Source organism: Pongo pygmaeus, chromosome 2 (genome assembly GCF_028885625.2).
Source record: "Pongo pygmaeus isolate AG05252 chromosome 2, NHGRI_mPonPyg2-v2.0_pri, whole genome shotgun sequence".
Classification (NCBI taxonomy): domain Eukaryota; kingdom Metazoa; phylum Chordata; class Mammalia; order Primates; family Hominidae; genus Pongo; species Pongo pygmaeus.
Window position 1 is genome coordinate 82,114,335 of NC_085930.1, and position 25,596 is coordinate 82,139,930.

General features: G+C 39.2%; 1 protein-coding gene and 1 long non-coding RNA gene across 8 annotated transcripts in view; one reads left to right on the forward strand and one right to left on the reverse strand.

The window, feature by feature from the left end:
* FOXP1 (forkhead box P1) overlaps nucleotides 1–25,596 on the forward strand; it is a 536,483-nt gene that overhangs the window by 186,083 nt on the left and 324,804 nt on the right. For all 7 annotated transcript variants that reach the window (XM_054479501.2, XM_054479493.2, XM_054479503.2 and 4 more), the window contains one exon: nucleotides 5,971–6,031. The gene's annotated coding sequence lies outside the window, so the exon portion shown is untranslated. The remainder of the gene's footprint in view (nucleotides 1–5,970; nucleotides 6,032–25,596) is intronic.
* Nucleotides 21–16,079, reverse strand: LOC129032391 (uncharacterized). Its single transcript, XR_008501354.1, has 4 exons — nucleotides 15,871–16,079; nucleotides 9,336–9,391; nucleotides 2,998–3,130; nucleotides 21–203 (listed from the first exon to the last, which is right to left on the reverse strand). It is a non-coding gene; the product is annotated as an uncharacterized LOC129032391 (long non-coding RNA).

Consider the following 25,596-nt stretch of genomic DNA (forward strand, 5'->3'; position numbering starts at 1 on the left):
AGTGTGTGCGAAGCCAAGGCTGACACTTTTGTTTCATTTTACTAATGTTGAGAGGGTACTTTGCTGCCCTTCTGAGCGCCTCCTGAAAGCAGTCCTGGTTCCTGGGCCGTTGTCAGCTTCTGGCTGCATTGAAATAGACAAGTACAGGTGCCTCTTAGGAAATGTGGCTGAATTTTGGACTCGCAGAGAAAGGCTCGTGAGGACTAGGGGGAATTGAAAAGAGAGAGAGAGAGCAGCTTTATTATTCTTTGTCCTAACAAATCCTGTTTTGTAACTATCCTGCAGATAATGCTGCCATTGTTTGCTAAAAGCCTTCAAACAGTGTGTAAGACTGAACTGTAAGAAAACAGAAACTCTGCCGCTGTATTGTCTATACCCGGGCCAGGGTCCTCCCCGAAGGTCTGTGCCGGAATAGGAAAGGTTTTCTTCTGTGGAAATCGAATCGTCTCTTCATTGATATTAATAGCACACTAGAGATGTTGGCCATGATGCTCAGAGAGGCGGTCGGGAGGGAAGGAAATCTGATCTTGCTGGGGGGAAAATGACAGCCTCTTGGCCCCACGGTGGAGGAGACATCATCCAGGCTCAGTGTGCATAATGGCATCCTGGCTTAACTGTTTGCTCTAGGAATTTTAATCTTGAGCTGTTTGTTTTACTATCTGGGGTCTTGCTATTTTTTGTTCCTGTACTGTCTTTAGAAAGCACCATATTCAGGGGCTAATCCAGTCTTTTTTTAAAGTGAATTTTTAAAAAAAGACTCAGAGAAATTCATGTAGTGTACACTTAGATCATTCTGGGGTATGATGGGGGTATTCTGCTTTCTTTCTGAGGGTAGAGTGTTATTTCAAAAATAAGTTGCCACAATTAACAAGGGTGAACCATCCAAGGAAGATATGTCCTGTGTGAAGATATTTCAGGGTGTGGGAATTATGTCCAGGCTCTAAAAGAAGGAGTTTTCATGACCAGTTAACTGTTGCCTCTGTTTGAGTAACTCTTTTCAACAGAAGAGTGTGCTGTTCCCCCGCAGGTTGGAAACTGTGAGAATTTAAATAAAATTTCATCAACCTTATTAAAATATGTAGGGACTTGTGTCTTCTTGGGTACAAATCAGTCTAGAGACTTAGAAGCATTTATTAACAGTGAGGCTGCTGAAGGTTTTTAATAACAAAATTACAAATACTCTATCTAATTGTAAGTATATGACTTTTATACTTGGTTTTTAAGGGGAAAAATACTTTTTTTTGAGGCAAAGTAACTCCGTCAGAGCACCTTCTGTGATTAGCGCTATTGTATTCTTAAATTTTGATTGATAGAGATAATAGTTTTCACTTAAAAATACAGACAGGTACTTTAACTTTCCATGACAATAGCTATTTGCATTTCTTTTATCTTTTTGTTTAACATTTGTGGGGGTTGGGATGGATTTGATTATTAACTCTTATTGCACACTAAAGGTGAATCTAAAACAAAGGCTTTGTTAGAGCTTCAAAGGGAAAACAGCAAATATTGTTTTTAGGTTTCAACATTTAAAGGCTGTTAAAGGATACCTATAAAATATTTTCACATGACCACAGCCAGGGTTTTCCTTTTCTGTAAGGTAGGAGAGAGTCATTTTTCCAAATGAGATGGGCCGATGTGGAGTGAGTCGGGGGCTGCCAGCCTGAAGTAATTTCATGGGCAAGCATCGACTGGGGTTTACTTCACCACGTGGCTTAATGTATAATATTTTAGGTTTTTGCCCTACTAGAATGGACTCCAAAGTTAGGTACTGTGATCTGATGAGGGCCCCAGAGGATGAGGAGAAAGGAAGTAAAGTGTTACTTGCAGGGATAGGAGAGAGATTTGGAGAAGGGTGGATTCAAAGTCGCACATTTCTTTGATAGAGACAAGTAAAAGAAGTGTAGTGTTTGTGAAGCTGCAAGCCTGGGTAGCGTCCAAGTTTGCCTCTGGTCTCAGAGACCCCGGCTGCACAGCAGCTTCTTCCTTCCTTTTCTTTCCTGTTTCCTTCCTTTATTCTTTTCCTTTCTTTTTCCCCTTTGTTTTTCTCTATTTTTTCCTTTCTCCCCTTTTTCCGTTTTTATTTTCTTCTCTTCTTTCTTCATTCCCCACCTTCCCCACTTTTTTCTTTTTTTTTTTTTTCAAATCTTAGTATTTGAAGTCTTAAGGGCATAGAACAAACTTTGAGATTGATTTTGGAGTAGATTTTCTTAACTATAGAAAATAAAGTGACCCTTGTCTTATATTTTTCAATAGTCAAATATATGTTGATGTCCTTATATTTTCTAAGAAGTCATTGAAAAACAAGATATTAAAGCCCATAGGAGATAAGATTCCCTATTTAAAGAGGCAGCAAACTCTTGGAAATTGGCCTATTTGGACCAGTTTTTGCAAATGAGTACAGGCCATTTGATTGGAGGATTTGGGGTTATGGGAAGTTTGAACCATGTTCCTTCCTCAGTTTCCTAGTAAGAAAGTGTCCTCTAGCCATAGACCTACTGAACTGCCCCCTAATCACCATCCAGGCGCTTGCTTTGCTCATCTTTGCATCTTTATTAAGACTGGTACACAATAGGTTCTCAGCCAGTATTGGGTAGGCTGAAGATTGAGATGAACTATGTTGGGCATACTTCAGAGTTACTTTTGCACAATTATATAAAATGAAATATAATGCAGAATTCTTAATGCAGATAATTTATTTTAGCTGTCAAGAAAGGGAAGGGGGAAATACTATAAATGGGAAAAAAAAGAGCCAATACTCTTCATTTTCAGTTTTGTGAAATGAGATTGCACCTCCACATTTACCTGCAACTCAGTTCCAGGTAAATGCAACCATGTATTATATGTCACACAGATTAAATTAAGGGCAAAATATATCCATAGAAAGTATGATATTGAAACACTACAATAATCTGAGGGTTCTTTAGAATAACAGTCCTAATTAGGGAGGAGGGTTGGTTAGGGAGGTAGAGAAAGAGGAATGTACATTTAGTGTCTCACCCTAGAGTTCGCAGTAGAAATTTGGTGTCCTGGACATGGTTTTTGTGGTCACTGTGTAGTTTCAGGTAAATGATACTGTTGCAATCAATAGTGAAGAGGCCACGGAACAATTCTGGTGTTCACAGGATCTTAACTGTTACAGAGAATGACATAAAGGAAAATAAGTAATTTCTGTTTACCGTATCCTTGGCTCACTTTTAAAACCTAAAACCAGTAGGAAACTTAAAAAAGAAAGAGAAAAAGAAAAAAAAAATGCAATTCGTATGGAGACAGCATTTTTTAAAAGAAGACAAGTGGGCTGGAGGGGAATGTATTTCTTTTATCTTTATCTTTTTTTTTTTTTTAACATAAAATCTTTGCATAATCATTTAATTTTAGTTTTGGTGCTTGTGCTGCCAGTAAGCATACAGGTAAATAGTTGATCTATTTGATAAGTAAAAGTGATTTAAAGAAAATAGCAAATATAGTATTGGAAAGGGAAGTTTTATGCTTTGGAAAAAATGAAATGCATATTTTTCTGCTAGTTGTTGGTTTCCAATTCTTCTAAGCTAGTAATGAGGCAGACTTGGGCCCCAGTACTAGCCCTAATTTTCTTGTCTATTATATTGACACATTTCATTTACTTCAGCATGATGGCAAACAGCTGTTGAACTATTAATCTTTTCTCAGCAAAACTAGAAAAATGTCTTTTAGATTACTTTGTTAATGTATACCTTCTCTAAAAATGAAAATCAACAGAAATAAATTAATGAGTGGCCAATCGTGCATGTGCACCAAAATTTATGGAACTTCAAAATGGAGAAAGATGGAGATTATATCCCACTGCCAATTTTTTATGTATAAGTGAAAATTAAATGTAGTCAGTTTCTTATTGTTTTAGTATTTATAAATTGGACGGTCAGTTGTATAATTTTGTTGTAATTCTTCCCCCAGTATCCGTAGGGGAAAAAAAATGATACTTGTTAAATCTGAGGCTGAGCCAGCTTCTATTTTTGTTCTGTGTTCACTTACATACTATACTGTGTGGATAGGTGAGTAGAAAAACAGGTCTAGTGTTTACCTGAAAGTGTTCCGCAGGTTCAAATGCAGCACTGGAGATAACTTTATTCAAAGTAGGCATTTTCAGCAGTTTTTTTAAAAAATTAAATTTTAATGAGGTCCAGTTGTTTGCCAGGCCTATATGATAGCAAATCTCATCTGCATTGCAAAGTCTAATACTATAGGTCTGACTGCCAAACATGCAAAAATAGACACAGCTCAATAGATAAACATATAAATTAGTTTACAGTGCATGTATTGGAGAACATCTCAAGTAAAAAGGAGAGAGGAAAAGGCGTTCTTGCTTTGAATTGAGTAGGATCTGCCAAAGTTCACTTGCTTTACATTTAAGATTTGATGAATGGTAGATGTAGAAATTTCTGTGTGCGCTTTGTATCTACTGAGCTCTGATTTGTGTAGAGTGGGGCTCTGCAGATCTTAGCTCTACCTTGAGGACCTGACCATCTTTGCTCTGTTTTTCTTTCTTATCATCGCTTGCCCTGAAATAGACTTCTCACCACTGGAGAAACCAATCTTGGGGACATACATCAGCAGTAAAGCACACGATTTTCATTTTCAATTTGAATTGTTTTGTGTAAAAACAAAAAGGTTTTGGTCAGGCTGCAAAATAGTAATTTTAAGTCCCAGAGCTAGGGTTTTCCCCCACCCAAATGGTGAAAATTTATGGTGAAAACCTCCAATTTCCTCTTACAGTAAACATGAAAATTATGATTTCACTCAGAGCCTGCATCTTTTTCCAATCTTAATGGCAAGAATCTGCATACACTTGCTTGTGGAAATGTCATAAATTGGCCTCGGATCAATTCCTCAAAGATAGTACACACCAAAGTGCCACTTTCAAATTTTTAGCCCTCGTGAAATAAGATTTTACTCTTCTCAATGATGTTTGCCTTTCCACATTCAGGGCTGACAGCAGAGGGATAAGCAGGGATATATTCCTATAAAATTAAACCACTTCATTACATACTATTCTGAAGAGTGAGCAAAAAGATATTAACATTTTAGTAAAATGATGATATGATTTCGCCACCTTAAAAATTATATGAGCATTTGGTCAATGGATATGGAATGAATCCTGTACCCTCTTAGTAACTTGATCTAAATTAATAAACAAATGTTTTTCTTTTCACTGCCATATGTTGATCCCAGTTACATGGGCAGAAAGAGGCAGCTTGTAATGTTTCTTAAAGGATTAAACACTGCTTTGCATACGAGAGTATGCAGATGCAGGAGTAGGATGTGGGGTAAAATGTGTTCCATGGTTTCTTTGTGTTTTAGGAAGCTTGATTTCAATTGTTTGTTTCATGTGACATGAACCCTTTTTATTTAACTTAGTAGCTCCGGTAGATACATGGTAAGAGAAAAACATTCTGTGAACAGCTTTCACCAGCAATTAACTCCCTGCCCCTCCCCAAAGTGAAAATGGTGCTGCTTTCATTCATTTTGAAAGGTCCGAAGTGGCAGAAAGCATCTTGTCTACAAGACCTAACTCTCTTCCAAAAGGGGAAAAAAATAAGTCTCTGCTTTAATGAAATAAGAGATGTTGTGGATATTAACCAAACAGAGACACGTTCAAGTGGCAGTCTTGTTTCCAAAAACAAAGGCCTATGAGTCACATATTATTCTACATGAAAATAAATTGATGGACAACAAGATGAGAAAAAGTTGATACACAACATTTGAAATGTTTCACCTTGACTTCCCCCCCACAAGTCGATTTTGTTGTCTTGAAGAGCTCAAAGGCATATGGTCCAGATAAGTAGAGATTCTTGGGACTTGTTTTTATTAACCCTGAAAGTCATTTGCCGTTAAATAGAATTGAGTTCTTTTGTTGTTTTCCTTGTGTCTGTCCTTGGCAGAGGTGGTTGCTACTTCTCTTGACATTCAGATTTTGATGTTCTCTTTTGTTTTCAGGGTAAGACGTGACCTTTTGAGGTGACTATAACTGAAGATTGCTTTACAGAAGCCAAAAAAGGTAAATGCAAATGTGATTAGTGAAGTTATATCCAGGGCTGTGTCTTTTGCCTTCCAGGTATTTTAATTCAGTTGTTTTTTGGTCTGTATTTGTCAAATAAACATGTATTTATTTGCGTGTAAGGACATATGTGGTGTATTTTTGGAGGTCCTAAGAAAAATGGTTGTCCTTAAGAAATGGTCTACAGACTCACATTTTCCCCCCAAATATTATCAAACTCTTCTCCGTTTGTTGAAGCTGAACTTATTTTTATTTTTTAAATTTATTTTTTTCTTGTTGACTTGGTAGGTTTAAAGTTAGAAAGGAATATTCACATCACTAAAGTGGTGATTCATAAAATTGACTTGCTGCAAACAAGAGTAACGCATGTCAGTATTGTGTGCTGAAGTGGTGTCATCCGATTGATGTTCATCTGGCGGCTTTATAATCACCTTCTTTCAGAAATTAACAGTCAGGCACCATAGCAACACGCCACACTGATGTAACTGCTGAGCAGTGTGGGGCATATCCCTGTAATGTCAGCGCTAGGCTGCCTTGTTCTCTTGACCTTGCTTGAAAATCAAATGAGTACTTGATTTTAAAATTAGAAGTTCTCAGAGAGACTAATGTAGCTTAATGAATTAAAGCCAAATTTAATTTTCTCAAATTTGCTTTTGGGAGGGGGAATGAAAAAGTACTCTGGTTAAAATGGTTATGGATGCTACATATTTACTTGATTTCAAAAGTACCTCTCTGATAAAGGTAATGATCATCTTACACAAGATAATCCTGCCAGTCATTTTAACATCTGATATTTCTCAAGCAGTAGCATCTTCGTTTCATTTAGAATTTTTGGCCTTTAATAGTTTCATTTGATTTAGTAGATTTGTGTCTGTCTAAAAACAGTTTACCTGCCAGCATGGTTGAACAAAGCCTTTGCTCAGATTTTACTAAAGTTTATATATTTGTCAGATATAGACTTCTTATTGAGTTGAACAGAGTTTTTTGTGGAACTTTTCATAATGTGAAGAATCTTTGATCAGTTTTTGATAAATCTCACCTGGGGCTTTGGGGGGGTTCTAGAATGCATATATATAAAGGATTTGTTTTTGTAGTTGCATTCTGGCACATTTAATTTGGTCCAGAAAAATCAGACTTGCATCGTTTCACCATCTATATTGTTTAAATGAAACCTTTGCAGGATCTACCTAATTGTATTTCAGAGAGGACAAACATACGTTTCAGATGTTTCGGCATGGAAGGAATTGATTCCCAACCAGTAATTGGGATTCTTAGGCCACAGCAAGACACTTCCCTTTGCTGAGGCTCAATTTTCTTTTTCTTTTTCTTTTTTTCTTTTTGAGACGGAGTCTCGTGCTGTTGCCCAGGCTGGAGTGCAGTGGCAGGATCTCGGCTCACTGCAACCTCTTGCCTCCCGGGTTCAAGTGATTCTCCTGCCCCACCCTCCCGAGTAGCTGGGATTACAGGCAGTCGCCATCATACCCAGCTAATTTTTGTGTTTTTGGTAGAGACGGGGTTTCACCATGTTGGTCAGGCTGGTCTCAAACTCCTGACTTCGTGATCCGCCCACCTCAGCCTCCCAAAGTGTTGGGATTACAGGCGTGAGCCATGGCTCCCAGCCTCAGTTTTCTAATCTTTAAAAGGAAGGCATTAATCCATATCAAGGGTCTGCAAACTTTTTCTGTCAAGGGCCACATAGTAAATATTTTCTACTTGTGGGGGCATTCAGCCTCTGTTGCAGCTACTCAGCAAGGTGGTAATTTGCTGTCTCCTGGTCTCTATAATCTCACAGAGTGATCTCAATCCAAGATGCTCCTCATGCAAAGTGGTGCCACATGTTTAACTCATCTCCTACTGTTAGCAGAGGTTTCTGGCAAAGCTAAAAATTATGATTAAACAGGCCAGGCATGGTGGCTCATGCCTGTAATCCCTGTACTTTGGGAGGCTGAGGCGAGTGGATCACCTGAGGTCAGGAGTTCAAGACCAACCTGGTGAAACATGGTGAAACCCCGTCTCTACTAAAAATACAAAAATTAGCTGGGCGTGGTGGCGGGCACCTGTAATCCCAGCTACTCAGGAGGCTGAGGCAGGAGAATCGCTTGAACCTGGGAGGCAGAGGTTGCAGTGAACTGAGATCACACCCCTGTTCTGCAGCCTGGGAGACAGAAGGAGACTCTGTCTGGAAAAAAAAAAAAAAATTAAACAAAGCTGAAAAAGTGGTAGAAAAGGTGAAAAGTTTAGCTTGAGAGTTGCCTTAGCCATACAGCTCCAAATATAACCTTCGCTGATGGGTTTTCATTTGTTGTTTTGTTTTTGTTTTTTTTGTAATCGCCTGTAAGCATGAATTATTTTTCTTCTGATTCAGTATCTTTATAATGTCCATTCTTTCACCTGTTACCTGAAAGTGGAAATACAGTCCCCACCCCACCCCAAATTCTGTAATATTATTGAAAGTTAAAAATATCATAGGTCAAGGGAAAATTTGTAAAGAAATGTTTCTAGAAATTTGTCATTGGCATTGCCTGAGAAAAATAGTCTATATTACAAAAAAATGCTTTCTTCATAATAACTATCAAGGACATGATCTATGGGATTATTTAATATCGTGCAAATAAGGCCCCCCTTGTAAAATTACTTGATCATAAAAGTATTTTATATGCTCAGTCTCTATAGTTGTTCTCTACTTTCAGCTTTTTTTGTTGTCTTTGTTTTTGTTCTATATACATTGTCTTAGTCTGTTTGGTGTTGCTATAAAGGAATACCTGAGGCTGGGTAATTTATAAAGAAAATAAATTTATTTGGCTCATAATTCTGCAGACTGTACAAGAAACATGCGCCAGTACCTACTTCTAGTAAGGACCTTAGGAAGCTTCCAGTCATGGCAAGAGGGGATTTGGAACAGGCATGTCACATGACAAGAGAAATAGGAAGCTTGGAGGGAAGGGGAGCGAGGCTCTTTTTAACAACCAGATTTGTCATGAACTAATAGAGCAAGAACTTAGTCATTACTCTGGGGAGGACACTAGCCATTCGTGAGAGATCTGCCCCCATGATCCAAACACCTTCTATTGGCCCCTCCTCTGACATTGGGGATCAGATTTCAAGATGAGATTTGGAGGGGACAGATTTCCAAAGTATATCATACATCATCTTCAGTATTCCTATTCCAAGTGAACATTTCATTACTTAACACTTTTTTTTTTCTTTCACAGTATCCATTCCATCTGTGTTTTGATGCTAATTTCAAATTTTGGGGAGAAATAAGTTAGGGTATATAGACTTAAATAATATATGTAATTTTTACCTTTGAACAAGGTGAAAGATCTTTCAAAGACTAATTTGTATATCTTGATCTCTTATCTAGAAAGAAATAAAAGGTTTGTTGGAAATATACAATTTAAAAAGATGTTTCAAGTGAATATAGTGGTTAGTGTTTCTTCCTGATGAATAAGCCTTAAATGAGGAGAAGACCTTGCCATCCAGCAATGGACAAAAAAATCAGCATCATCTTTCACACTGCAGGAAGCATGTAGACTTCAGATGCCAGGAGCTTCTCAGTAAATACCACGCCTCAAATTTGAAACCTGGGAATTATTAACAGTCAGTATAGATGCACAGAAATATGCCTACAAAGGTACTATGGGAATAACTGATTATATACATAAAAGTCGTCAGGCAAATTCAGAAAACCAGATGAAGCCATTTTGAAAATTTGGATTCTATGGTCTGAAGAGTCATAAATAACAGTCATCATACTCGGTAGTGATATAACAATTTTCTTCCAACTACATCTGAGTGCTTTACAAAATGGGTCTGGTTGCTGGCATTCCTAAGAGGTAGCTGGCAATTCTTATAATCCCCACTTTACAGACTGGAAAAACGGTCCCGTTGATGATAAATAGTTTACCCAAGGTCATCCAGAATGTCAAGATGGAAACTAAAGAGGGATGCACTGGTCACAATTATACGGATGTCATTCTATTATGGTTGCCTTGGTTTGGTGATCTAATAAAGGTTTCTGTGGCGTTTTTCCCTGCCTCCCCTCACCATTGACAATTTACCCACATGCATTTGCTTAAAATTCAAATCCAATTTGTAAAATTCATCATCTTATATTCAATTCTGAATGGCATTGAGAGTTGAAGATAATCAACAAGGCTGTATAGATTACAATTAAAATGGTTAGTTTTAAACATTAGGCATCTCCAAGCTTCACATTTTGTGTATTGGTTCAGTTTTTTTTTAAAGTCAAGTTATTTGAGAGAAAATTAAAAAACAATCAAAAGGAAGTTTAATCATTGCAATTTTTCCCCCACCCCATCCCTAACTTGAGGTGTTTTATGTTAGATGAAGGAACTATAAATGCATCCTTGTAGAAAACATTCACTGTGTCTTACCTATTATAAATTATTTCCTGGTGAAAAATAAAGCTAAAATGCTATTCAGTTATTTGAAATATAAGTTCCTTTAAAAGCATATATGTGAGTGATTTGAACATTTACCTAATGACAACAGCAATTCTGAGCTAAACCCATTCAAAACTACCTTTTTATAGTATTTAGCATTTGAATTATGTGACTGTTAATTAAGGAAATTGTTATGAAGACACTGTAAGCAGTTGTTACTGAGTTACCAGATGACCGCATTGGCTGGAATGTGATCAGTCAATTCAGTTAAGCATTGAAATGCTCCCTGATCCCCCCCACACACATACAATATACTCATGCCTGGGTTGTAACAGTCAGGGTAAAGACTAGGCTGGTGTAACAAAGAGACCCCAACGTAAAATGGCTTAAATAAAATAGAAGTCTACTTCTCTCGTGAAACAACCAGACCAATGTAGCTTGTCTGGGCAGATTCTTTCCATCTGTGCTCTCCTCCCTTGGGGCTTTGTCTTTATCATAGAGTTGAAGCTGTATTGTTGCCGCACGATGGAGATGTCCAAAGCAAGCAATTTTCTTTTAATCAAAAGAGTTAAACATTGTATACATCCCACTCATTGTCACTTAACTGGTAAGATTATGGTAATAAGGCCCAGCAAACTTTGCGGGCTGCTGGGAAATGTCTCTACCTAGGTGGCCAGGAGCCTTGGGAGAATTGACAAACAGATTTAAGGGGACAAGTAGAATACAAGTACTTCATTGATTCAGTTGCTCCAATCTAGTAATTTCATTCATTCATTCATACATACAGATGTATGTACATACATACATATATTAATTCTTACTGCAGATGTTTATTGGTGGGTGTGTGCTAGGTGCTGAGATTATAGCACCGTGTAAGAAGGACATGGTCTCTGTCCTCACAGAGTTGATAGTCTAGAGGGGCAGACATACATGAATGACGATGATGATGATGGGTGTTAGGAAGGGCAATTGTTGGTTGATTTGAGAAGTGTTCTAAAACAAGGAGTCCAGGGTGTAGGGAATTATGTGTTTTAGCATCGTATGGAAGTTATGTGAGATTAACTTGATTTCCTTATATGCTGTTGTGAATGTTATCAGGCATGTTAATTTTTTGTTAACAGAATTACTGAGATATAATTCACATACAATACAATTCACCCATTTAATGTGTACTGACTTTTCAATAGTTCTTAATGTGTTCAGAGTTGCAACCATCTAGTTCAGTTTTAGAATATTTCATCGCCTAAGAAAAAACCCTAGTAACTATTAGCACTTACACTGCATTCTGCCCTCCACCCATCCCCTGATAACAACAAATATACATTCTGTTTGTATAGATTTACTTAGTCTGGATGTTTCATAGAAATGGAATCCCACATCCTTTTGTGACTGGATTCTTTCACTTAGCAAAATGTTTTCAAGGTTCATCTAGGCATTTAAAATTTTTAACTGTCTTAAAACCTCATGAGTTCTTATTTTTAAATCCAAGAGAATGATTGCTTGAAATATTCTTACAAGGGACAGAACTGGGGAAAAATTACTGTTTTTTATGCTGTGTGTATTTCCATAGACTGACATGGCCTCTCAACAGTTAAACGTCAGAATTTAAATGTTTGCATTTTAAGTTAGCTGTTTTTAAACATTGTTAGCCATAATGCTAAACTAAGTTACTCTGTAAACAAGAGCTGTCTCTCTTGAATGTTAGTTTCAAAGAAAAAAAATTTCTTAAATATTGATTTCCAGAGAAATATGCTCAATAGAGTTCGTTTTCAAGCAGAAGTCACTTGTTGAAATGTACATGAAGGCATATTTAGTAGTAAAGACAATATTTGCAGCAATTATCAAATAACCATATTTTGCACAGTGAACAATCAAAAATACAAAACCAAATAACAAATGGTTTTATCTATCTTTTTTTTTTTTTTTTTTAAGAAATGGGGTCTGGCTGTGTTGCCCAGGCAGGATTGCAGTGGCTGTTCATAGGTGCGATCAGAGCTTACTGCAGCCCCGAACTCCTGGGCTTGAGGGATCTTCCTGCCTCAGCCTCCTGAATAGCTTGGACTGTAGGCTCACACCACTGAACTACTGTATCCATATATTTTTTAAATGATGTTTTTGCTGTCCTATCTGCCAAAGGCATAAATATTCCAACTGCTCACCTTGAGCATTTTAGGAACAAAAACCTCATGTTAGGTGGCAACTTCACGACGTACCACAGATGTAGGAAATAGAGCCTTTCCCTGGCAATTCAAAAACCTCTGAAAGAAATCTGAAGCTTAACTGTATAAAAACAAAATATTATAAAAGGTAGCACATCTGTGTTAACCTTGTGGGCATACCCCCTCAGTATCTAGTAACACCAAGGACCTCAAAGAAGCAAACAGTGTACTGATGACAGAATCCTTATTTTATGAGCCCATTTAAAAGTTGAAGCTGTAGTGACAGTTACTAAGCAGTGCTGAGTTTGGATTTAAAAGTTTGTGGTATCTTTTAAAAAGACTATTGGTGAATGGGACTTTGTGAATTTGAAATGAAGAGGAATCGTTTCGGTTTGTTCCTCTCTGCCACTGATCTGGACTTTGCATGGGGTCGGGAAGAAAAAGGAAAAACGTGAAGTCTTTCTGCCCTTGTCAAATTAACTCTTTTTAAAGGGTGAAAATCATGCAGATCTTCCCTGAATTTTGTATATTAGCATATATGTGGTATGTAATTAAAGGTAATTAGATGTTTTGTTAATTATCTGAGAGTGTGACCAGTTATTTAAAATTACCTTTTAGGCTGGGCATGGTGGCTCACACCTGTAATCCCAGCACTTTGGGAGGCGGAGGCCAAGGCAGGTGGATCACTTGAGGTTGGGAGTTTGAGACCAGCCTGCTCAACATGGCAAAACCCGGTGTCTGCTAAAAATACAAAAATTAGCTGGGCATGGTGGTGCACACCTGTAGTCCCAGCTACCTGGGAAGCTCAGGTGAGAGAATTGCTTGAACTTGGGAGGCAGAGGTTACAGTGATCTGAGATCATGCCACTGCTCTACATCCTGGGCAACAGAGGGGAGACTCCGTCTCAAAAAATAAATGAATAAAAAGTAAAATAAAATTACTTTTTAATTAAGAGAAACTGCCCATTGTTGGATGGGCTGTGATTATTGCAGTCTATGGCTTGCCATGGTAGTTTACATGCTCACTCTTTCCTCCTGTCTTTTTTTCTGGAGGTTGGTCTGTTTCCCTTTCAAAGGGTCCTCAGCGGTTTCTGGAGGCCAGAGGAAATATCCTAAAATACATTCATTACAGATTCCATACTTTAAAGTTTGTTTAGACCAGTCATTTTCAAAGTGGCCATTGGAACTAGTTTGTGGGTTAAGGATTTTAGTGTAGTGGCTTGTACCCAAGACTTTTAAAAAATGGAATCAGCGGCCAGGCACAGTCGCTCAGGCCTGTAATCCCAGCACTTTGGGAGGCCGAGGCAGGAGGATCACGAGGTCAAGAGATCAAAACCATCCTGGCCAACATGGTGAAACCCCATCTCTACTAAAAATACAGAAATTAGCTGGGCATGGTGGCGCACACAGTCCCAGCTACTTGGGAGGCTAAGGCAGGAAAATCACTTGAACCCGGGAGGCAGAGGTTGCAGTGAGCCAAGATCACACCACGCACTCCAGCCTGGTGTGAGACTCCATCTCAAAAAAATATATATATATGGAATAAGCATACAATACAGTAAAATAAAAAAGTCAGAATATGTCACATGTGGTAAGGATTTTATGTGTATGCAATGAAACTTTAAAAACATATGAGTACTGTCTTTGCAATGTAAAGTAGTTCTTTCTGCAGGTTGGATTTATTCCCTCATTTGTTTATTCACACATCTTTATTAAATGCCTGCTGTACGCCAGGCATTGTGCTTGACCTCCCTGTCCAGTGTGGGAGCCACTAGCTGCCTGGAGCTGCTGAACACTTGAAATGTGATTAGCCCAAACTTGGATGTGCAGTGTAAAATCTACAAAGTATTTCAAAGCCTTTATATGGAAAAAAGAACATGAAATATTTGATAATTTTTCTTCATCGATTACATGTTGAAATGATCGTTTTGGGTACATTAGGTTAAATTAAATATTAAAATTAATTTCAGCTGTTTCTTTTACTTCTGAAAAGCATCACAGTTACTTATGTGGCAGCCATTGTATTTCTGTTAGACAGTGTTGCTGGATATAGCAGTGGACAGCACAGCCGCCAAGCCCTCTGCTCATTGGTTTAGAGGGAGTGGACAACCAGCGAAGCGTGATAAACAAGGGCGTGGTGATAGACACTGTAGAGAAAATATAAAAGGATAAGGGAGGTCACATTGTCAGAGGGAAGGGTTGCTATGTAAAAAGGGGGGGTGGGTGGTCAGGGTAAGTCCATGTAAGGTGAGCAGAGACGTAGCCTATTCTAGAGAGAGCAAGTCAGCCAGTATGGGCGAAGCAGTGTCCTTAAGGGAAGAGTACAGGTTGAGTATCTGTTATCTGAAATGCTAGGGACCAGAAATATTTCTGATTTGGGATTTTTCAGATTTTATAATATTTGCATTACCAGCTAAGCATCCTTAACCCCAAAATCCCAAATCTGAAATTCTCCTGTGAGCATTTCCTTTGAGTGTTGTATCTGTGCTCAAAAACTTTTGGATTTTGGAGCACTTTTGATTGCAGAATATTGGATTAAGGCTACTCAAGTTGTAGTAAGAGACAACGTAAAAGTGTAACAGGACCAGACTGAGTAGGGCATTAGGGCTTTTTATATTCTTATTGGGGAGCCATTGAGGGGCTTTGAGTAGAGCAAGATCTCACTCATGCTTTTTAAATGGATCGCTCTGGGAGCTGCTTTGAAAATAGACTTTGGGTGGATGAGGTCATAGGCAGGGAGACCTGTTAGGAGGCCACTAGAATAATCCCAGTGAGATATGATGGCCAGGATCACAGTGGCGCAGGGGAGGTGGTGAGAAGTTGTTGAATTTGGAATTTATTTAAACGTTGAGCCAAAGGATTTCCTAGTGAAATTGATGGGGAGTTTGAAAAAGTTGCATCACAGAAGACTCTTAAGATTTTTGTCTTGAATGATGGGATATAATCAATAGGATTCACTGATGGATTGCTTACAAGCAGAAACAGAGGAGTCAGAAGACAAATGCTTTCTGTTCTAAGGAACTGATAGAAGGTGGTGCTCCCATTACTAAAATACAGCAAGACAGTGGGTGGGGCAGTTTTGGGGGTAGGGGAGGTAAGCAAGGGAGACCAGGAGTATAGCTGTAGATATGGGAGGTTTGAGCTATGCACCCAGACTAAGATGCCAAGTGGGCATTTGGATATGTAGTCCTGGAAATGTCCTAGCTTGGTCTATAAATTCAGGATTTATAAGCATGTAAGTGATACCTAAAGGCATAAAACTTGACTGAACTCACCAAGGAAGCAGTGGTATAGATGAAGAAAAGAAGAGCTCCAGGATCTGGGTTCTGACTCTGGGAGGCCGAGGTGGGAGGATCTCTTGAGACCAGGAGTTTGAGATCAACCTGGGCAACATAGTGAGACTCTTATCTCTACATTAAAAAAAAAATGAGCTGGGCATGGTGGCGTGTGCCTGTAGTCCCAGCTACACTTGGGAGGCTGAGGCAGGAGGATTGCTCAAGCCCAGGAGTTTGGGGCCACAGTGAGCCACAGTTGCATCACAATACTGTAGCCTGAGGGACAGAGTGGGACTCTGTCTCAAAAAAGTAAAATAAAAATAAAAAGCCAACACCATTAAAAGTTTTAGTCATAGAATATCGAGAACAGGAAAGATCAGAGATGGGATGAAAACTCTGAGATTGTGAACCAGAAAGTCATTGAGGAAAGTGTTTAAAGTAGGAAAGAAGGCTGAGCATGGGGGCTCACACCTGTAGTTCCAGCTACTCAGGAGGCTGAGGCAGGAGGGTTGCTTCAGTCCAGGAGTTTGAGGCTATAGTGTGCTATGATCCTGCCTGTGAATAACCACTTCACTCCAGCCTGGGTGACAGAGTATAGTGACTCTGTCTCTAGATAAAAAACAAAATTAGGCTGGGCACAGTGGCTCATGACTGTAATACCAGACTTTGGGAGGCCGAGGCAGGCGGATCACGAGGTCAGGAGTTCAAGATCAGCCTGGCCAACACGGTGAAACCCTGTCTCTACTAAACATACAAAAACTAGCTGGGCATGGTGGCTCATTCCTGTAATCTCAGCTGCTCAGGAGGCTGAGGCAGGAGAATTGCTTGAACTGGGACCCGGGAGGCGGAGGTTGCAGTGAGCCAAGATCGCACCACTGCACTCCAACCTGGGCTACAGAGAGAGACTCCATCTCAAAAAATAAAAAAATAAATAAATAAGTAAGAAGAGTGTTGTTAGCCATATCAAATTCTGCCAAGTGGTCAAAAAAGGTGATGACAAAGAACTGACCATTGGATTTGTCAATATGGAAGTCATTGATGACCTTAGTAAGAGTTAGTTGTGTTTGAATCTCACTCCTATCATATTTACTGGCTTTATATAACTAGCAGTCTGCTGGCTGGCTGAACTTACATGGTTTGTATTATTTTTCCAGGAATAGTAATTGTTCAACATTCTTGTTTGTTACAGTTACCACATTTTCCCCCGCCCCTTGCACTCATTTTTGTGAAGTTTGGGTCATAGTACAACCTGTGAGCAGTGAAAAAGGAATCCTGGGCATTTTGTCCCTCTTGACCCATTCTCTAATCCGACGGTTTGGAGGCTTGCAGTTTAAATAAAAGGCAGAGAGGAAAATGGGATGTGTTTATAGCCCTAACTTAGAATATGTCGATTGTAATCATCTGACGTATATCACAGATTGGTGTGGTTAACATAGTCTGTAGATTAGTAAAATACTAGTTTTGAGCCTGAGCCACGTCTATCACCTTTACCTTTTACTAATATAGGTAGTCTTTGATGGGTTCATCTGCCTTTCAGATTATCACAGATTCTAGCTTTTTCAAAAATTATGAAACACAGTTGAACATTTTCAAGATTTCTTGGCCAGTCCCAAATCCTCAAGCATCCAGGAAATGGTAGGTTAATTACAAAAACACACATTATCTCTATATGGATGCTAAATACTGTTAAGATGGTGTTGGATGAAGGAAGGACAGTTTCTCTTTGTGGATAATTTTAAATTGCACTTAGGAAACAAAAAATACAGGAAGCGGCCTTGCGCGGTGGCTCACACCTGTAATCCCAGCACTTTGGGAGGCCGAGGTGGGCAGATCACCTGAGCTCAGGAGTTTAAGACCAGCCTGACCAACATGGAGAAACCCCGTCTCTACTAAAAATACAAAATTAGCCAGGCATGGTGGCACATGCCTGTAATCCCAGCTACTCAGGAGGCTGAGGCAGGAGAATCGCTTGAACCCGGGAGGCAGAGGTTGCGGTGAGCCAAGATTGTGCCATTGCACTCCAGCCTGGGCAGCAGGAGCAAAACTCCGTCTCAAAAATATATATATATATATATATATATATATATATATATATAGGAAGAAGAAGTAGTAAGAAAAATTTCATTGGTAACCTTATTTAAACAGTTCAACATTGTAACTAAATCCTACTGTTATTATTTTTATTTTATTTTTATATTTTGGGACGAAGTCTTGTTCTGTCACCCAGGCTGGAATGCAGTGACACGACCTCGGCTCACTGCGACCTCCACCTCCCAGGTTCAAGTGATTCTCCTGCCTCAACCTCCTGAGTAGCTAGGATTACAGGTTCCTGCCACCAAGCCCAGCGAATTTTTGTATTTTTAGTAGAGACAGGGTTTCGCCATGTTTGTCAGGGTGGTCTCAAACTGCTGATCTCAAGTGATCTGCCCCTCTCAGCCTCCCAAAGAGCTGGGATTACAGGCGTGAGCCACAGCGCTTGGCCCTATTACTATTATTATTATTATTTTGAGACAGGGTCTCGCTCTTTCGCCCAGGCTGGAGTGCAGTGGTGCAGTCTTGGCTCACTGCATTCTCTGCCTCCCAGGCTCAGGTGATCCTCTCACCTCAGCCTCAATGAGTAGCTGGTACCACAGGCACATGCCACCACGCCTGGCTGATTTTTGTATTTTTTTAGAGACAGGGTTTCACCATTTTGCCCAGGCTGGTCTTAAACTCCTGGGATGAGGTGATCCACCCACCTCGGCCTCCCAAAGTTCCAAAGTTCACACCTGTAATCCCACCTTGCCCGGCTATTTCTTATATATGGCATATTTAAAAACATTTGCCTATATATACTTTTACTGTATATACTCTTTTTGTTTCCTGCTTTTATCATTAAACGATCTTAAGTATTTTCCCAAGTTATTACTTACTCTGTCTAGATCTTATTTTTAAAGCTACGTTCATTACTACCACTGTTGTGTTTTCTATACCTGCAACTGGTGGGTCTTTAGATTCCTTCCAGTTGTTTGTGATTGTAACTATGTCTGTGTGGGACATCTCGAGATAACTCAGTCTCTTGAATGAGTTTTATAAAAGATATTGTGATTTTAGATAATCACCTAGTTTCTCCCTCTACTTTTAAATAATATTAAAATGAATTCCAGGAACATAAAATCATTGCTTGGCTCTGAGTACATGTGTTTTCTGTGATAGCATGAGGTAGAGTTTATATCAACCTTGATGATAACATTTCTAGACATTAAGTTGCTAGGCAGTTTTTTTTTTTTTTTTTTTTTTCTGATTTGAATTCTCTCTTGATATTTACCCACTTCCCCAACTTGATTTGAAGCTTGTTAGATAAGGAACTTTGTATCTTTCAAAGGAGAGCCATTTATACTTTCATTGTTTAATTTATCCCAAATATCAGTCATTCTCTTGTCCCAGCACATGCCATTAATTTAAATTTGTTTATAGTTGCAAATTTTGCTTTGGTTGGGTTTCATTCAGATTAACTCTGTAAAATTAAAAAAGTAGTTACAGCTTTTAGAGTATGAAATTTAAGTTCTCTTCTTTGCTATACCTCAGTGATGTAGTTACTAATTGATTAAGCAACAGTTTCTATGAGGCTCACTGTGTTTAAAATTGAGCTGTGTGCTGGCAGGTGGGGCGGGAGTGGGGGGAGGACACTCTACATGGTGGTAGATATCCCATCTAATTCTAAAATCCCCGAATGGCCAATCAATGAAGTACAGTCATGTGCCACACAAGGATGTTTTGGTCAACGATGGTTTGCATATATGACTGTGGTCCCGTAAAATTATAATGGAGCATACCTGATACATAGCACTTGGTATTGTCATTGCAGATAAAGTAGGAGAAGTGACTGACGTTAGGTAACAGTGCTGGGACATTTGGTTTTCCATATGAAAATATATAAGTAAAAATATGCATACTGTCTAGGTTTAAGTACACTCTCACGTTGGCACAGTGGCAAAATCGCCTGACAACACATTTGTCAGAACCTATCCCTATTGTTAAGTGATGCATGACTTTATTCTTAGGTTTATAGATTCAGAGAGGACCAAAGATCGTTCGACTTCTGTAGCCCATTCCTTATATTTACTGAAGATGAAACTGTGATCCAGAAAAGGAAATGACAGACCCCAGGCCACTGTGGAATTGTAGACTTCTGTGTTGGTAGTGACTCCCAGCCTCTTCCACTACATCAGTTCCTTCCTTTTGTGATATAATACCAAAGATAAGTGGAAATATTAAAATTTGACTGTTAAAAAGTTGACTGTTGAAAAAATGGACCAACCGAAAACCAAGGTGTATTATTTTTATGTACATGACCCTTTCTCGGATTTAATTTATAATATTCTCTTCTCTAAGCTATGTTAAGGGCATTTACAAATGTTTCAAAATATTAAACAGGAAAAGCATCATCTGAAAATGTTTATCTCAGAAAGTGCCCACTTTCACCTTTCTTCTCTTTACTCTCTTCCTTTTTCTCCCTTGTTCCCTCTCCCTCTCACTGTGTCTCTCCTCCCTCTAAGCCTGATTTTTAAAAAAAACAAGGCTGTTTGATGAAGATCTTTATAAAGTTAGAATTATCCTGCTGGTTGACAACTACTGTGCATTTTTTGAATACTTGAGTTTTGTGTAGCATGAGAATTTAGTTGACTACACTATCCTTATGCGATTGATTTGTACAAATGACTGCCTCCTATGTGACATGTGTTTTGCCAAGGGCTGGGGTATACAAGAGGATAATGATGTGTGTTTCTTACTATTTTTGAGGCATAAGCTAATTGATTCGAACTGCCTGTTTTCTGAGGTCTTGTTCTATGTGGCTTTGGAATGGGGTTAATGTTCTTTATTTCCTTCTGTGGGATAAAATACCTACCAATGCAAAATTGTCATCAGGAAGGGTCATATAATTTCATTAGCTAAGTTCTCATTATAATATTCTATGTATGTTACATACATAGAATAGAAAGTTCTTATGAACTTAATTTTTTCTGATTATAAATATAAAACCATCTCATTATGGGGAATTTGCAATTATAGAAAAGTAGACAAATGCAAAAATAAAAGTAATTTAGACTCCTGACCCTGAAAATAACATATATTTCCTTCTATTCTTTTTTTAATGGAATGTACATATAGTTAACAAAATTGTAGCCATACAGTATATAGTATTTGTGTATCCATTTTTTTTTTTAAGTTTAATGTTTCATGATGAGCATTTTCCTGTGTCATGAAGTGTTCTTAAAGACATCTGGAATGGTTGTATACCACATCATCCTTTTGGATACAATAAAATTTAAAGAACTATTCTTCAATGTTGGGTATTGACACCATGTCCAGTTTTCCTGTAGTATGTTGCAATTGGCATATTTGTGCACAAATATTTGTCTTTTTTTTTTTTTTTTTTTTTTTGTGAAACAGGGTCCCCTCCATTACCCAGGCTAAATTGTAGTGATGATTATAGCTCATTACAGCCTTGATCTCTCAGGCTCAAGTGATCCTTCCACATCAGCTCCCGAGTAGCTTAGACTTCAGTTGCGCATACCACGTCCAGCTAATTTTTATATTTTTTGTAGAGACGGGTTTTTGCCATGTTGCCCAGGCTGGTCTCGAACTCTTGGGCTCAAGTGATCTGCCCGTCTTGGCCTCCCAAAGTGCTGGGATTACAGGCCTGAACCACAGTGCCTGGCATATTTGTCTATTAATTTGCATTTCTTTAGATGTATTCCAGAGGGGGGAAAATCAGTAGAAGAACAGTTATGTAATTCTTACAAATTCTCCATGTGTCTTGCCATCTTGCTTTTTCTCATCCTATCAGTACTGGATGAGAATGTTTATTTCACTGAACTTTGCCAAAGAGTTTCAACATTTTTTTGTTATCATTTAAATCATAGGAGAAAAAGGTGTATCTTATTTTTAAAAATTTTTATTTAATTCTTTGATTACAAATGAAGTCCCGGAAGTTGTATTTGTTTCTTTAGGCTGTTTTTAATTGTTCATTGGAACAGCCAGGGTTTGAAGGAGTGGGGATACTGGGAAAGCCAGGGGATTGAGAAAATAGGAAAGGGGTCTTGTCATTGGGAGGCCACTATACCAGTGGCCCTTGTACCAGGACTAATATGGTACTTTGAAGCTTTAAATTCATTTCTTTATTCACCAAATAATTATTGAGTGCTTACTTGTTCTGGACAAGTAAGCGTTCAATAATTTTAGGCATCCAGGATGCATCAGTGAACAAACAAACATAAAAAAACCAAAAGGCTCTTTTGCAAATTGGGTGGATCAATCTCAGTGTTGTGTAGGGAGGAGAAACTAACAAACCACTGAGCAATGCACTTAGCACAGTAAGAGTAAGCAGTTGCTGCTATTCTTACAACTTCTGCTATTGCTCTGTTATTCTCAGCAGCTAAAATAAAAAAGTGTTGTCATCCAGATCCCTTCAGGAGTCTCCCTGTCACATGGAGGACACACTGTAATGTAGGTCCTGTCCTCTCCAGCTCAAGAAGCTTCTCCCCATTTCTCTTTTAGCTCCTTACTCAATGAGCCAGCATCCTCTGGCCCCATGGTTCCAGAAGCTTTGAGAGAAGCTTGGCAGTAGTGTCCATTTAAGCACTAAGACCCTTGAAACAGGCCTATGGACTTGAGGGAGCACCTGCCATTTGTATCCGTTTAGAAGGGTGCTGCTGGGGGGTGGGGGTGGGGCTCCGGAGTGCAGTGGGGGCACTGGGAATTACAGCCCCTCTCTGGGTGTTTGCTTTGTGAGTCTGTAAACCCAAGCAGCTCATTCTTATTCATTCCTGAATGAAGGAATTAGAAAGGAAGGGAAATTGAAAGGAAAGTGCACTTCCTCTCCCTCTCTCAGCCCTGTCTGGGATTTCCCTGCACTCAGCGCCAGTGGAAGGCAGATGGGTACCCATGGCCTGGACCATGCTCTGCTTTTTCTCTGTTCTTCCCATTCCTGAGAATGCACTTAGAAACTGGACCGTTGTTGTGTACTTGTCTGATTCCTGCTACCACCCTTTCAAAATCAGGACCAGTTTTTTAATGGGAAATTGACTATCTCAGGTGGCGACATGATGAAGGTATAGCTTGTTGTTTGGGACTAGCATGTCTCTAGGCAGGAATGGACTTGGAGTATGCCTTGGCTGAGTTTGGATGCCAGTTCTTGGGCATGGCCTGAATACTTTCAGTTAATTGTCCCCATCTGTGAAACGGGTAGAATGAAAGGACCTGCCTTATAGGAATGCTGTGAAGATGATACAAAGAATAGCATAGGTTGGAAGTTTAGGTTTCCATCTTGGGTTGGGGGCCTGGTCTTGCTACTTGTTAGCTTTCTGATCTTGAGGAAGTAACCAGATTTCTTGAAGCCTTTTTTTTTTTTTCTGCAAAAATAGATACTAAACTAGTACCTCCCCTGTGAAGTAGTTGAGGATTAACTAAATTTTTTTCAGGTAAAAAGTGCTTGGAGCAATGTTTTATACACAGCACATGCTCAGTAAGTGTTGGCTCCATAACACCAGTAATTTTTATGATTAGCACAGTACATGGAATGTAAGTTCTCAAAGAGGTTAATAATCTTTATTATTAATTAAAAATTCAAGATATGGAAAGTATTTTTAAATATCTTTAATAAATATATATATATTAAGGAGAGCCTAATGGGAATAGAAATAAAACAGGCATCCTGGTACTGTCTTTTGGCCCAAAATAGAAAAAATTAAGATCCTAAGTAGAAAGAAATGATTTTTGAATTTTTATGGATAACACTATATTTGAAATCATCTCTCTCTTCTGCTTGTTTCTTACGTGCCACCAGAGAGTAAGGTCTGGTACCACTCAGAGGGATCTTATGGGCTTATCTTCACTTAGCTTTGTTGCAGCTTAGATTTTTTTTTTTTTCACTCTGTCACCGAGGCTGGAGTGCAGTGGCACAATCTCAGCTCACTGCACCCTCCGCCTCCTGGGTTCAAGCGAGTCTTCCCCTCTCAGCCTCCTGAGAAGCTGAGATTACAGGTGCCCACCACTACACTTGGTTAATTTTTTTTTTTTTTTTTTTTGTATTTTTAGTAGAGACAGAGGTTTGCCATGTTGGCCAGACCAGTCTTGAACTCCTGAACTCAAGTGACCTGCCTTGGCTTCCCAAAGTGTTGAGATTACAGGCATAAGCCACTGTGCCCGGCCTCAGCTTAGATTTGAGGGATAATAATGTAAAAGGCCAAGCCATTGCCATCCAGATGTTCCTGAGTTCAGAAGGAGAGACCTGGGCTCACGAGCTTTTCAGAACTTAAACCATGGACTGAAGTACTGTGAATAGGTTTTCCAGGGCTGTTTGTGAGGTTCATTGGCTCTAACATGATGTTATTTTAGAACTTACACATAGAGACTGCATTAAAAGAGCATTAGGCTCTTGACAGGCCTGAGAACACTTTACATTGAGCAATGTGGGCAGAAACCATATCGGTCAGGTATTCACCAAAACCTAGGCTAGATGGGAGGATGTGTGTGTTCTACAGGGCAGGGAGCCAGAATCCCTGTCTGTTTGGAAGAACATGAAGAGGGTGCTTTCTCACCACTCAGACATGTTTTGAGGTAGCAGAGGGTTGGCTGTTTGTGGGTACAGTTGGCAGGAATGACCTTGACCCCATTATTATCTGAAGGAGAAAGAGAGAGAGAGAGTGAGTGTGTGCACGCGCACATGGTTGGTGATAGCGACGCTTTCTCGGAAAACTCCAGAATCTGTCCTTTTCTTTTTCTTTTTTTTTTTAATTTTTATCTTGAGATAAAAATCCAGGCTGGAGTACAGTAACATGATCATAGCTCACTGCAGCCTTGAACTCCCTGGGCTCAGGTAATCCTCCCACCTCAGCCTCCTGAGTAGCTGGGACTACAGGCATGCACCACGACACCTGGCTACTTTTTCCTGTACTTTTTTTTTTTTTTGGTAGAGAAGGGGCTTTGCCATATTGCCCAGGCTGGTAGGATCTGTTCTTTTTAACAAGGAGTTAGACAGGGCTGCTTCGTGTATCTTCATGACGCCTAACAAGCTGTTTTCTCTCTTTGTTCCTTCAAAAATGCATGCAGTTTAATTTTTCTTTACCTATACAGGATAACTCTCATCATAACAGACAAACAGTAAGGAAAACATAAATACGAAAGCAAACATTACCATAAATTCACCCCCAGGATCACAACTTGCACCATTTTGGAGACCATCCTTCTAAACATTTCTCTCTGCTCATTGGTTATGGAATAGACCTGGGCTGTCCAATATGGTAGCCAGTTACCATAGGCAGCTCTTGAGAAGTTGAAATGTGGCTAACCTGAATTATTTTGAAAACAAAAAAAAGATATTGTAGGCTGGGCACGGTGGCTCACACCTGTAATCCCAGCACTTTGGGAGGCTGAGGCGGGTGGATCACTTGAGGTCAGGAGTTTGAGACCAGCCTGTCCAACATGGTGAAACCCTGTCTCTACTAAAAATACAAAAAAGTTAGCCGAGCATGATGATGGGCACCTGTAATCCCAGCTATTCAAGAGGCTGAGGCAGGAGAATCGCTTGAACCAGTGAGGCGGAGGTTGCAGTGAGCTGAGATTGCACCACTGCACTCCAGCCTAGGGGACAAAGCAAGACTCTGTCTCAAAAAAAAAAAAAAAAAAAAGATACTGTAAAATATTGGATAATTTTGGGTGTTGATTATAGGTTAAAATGATAAT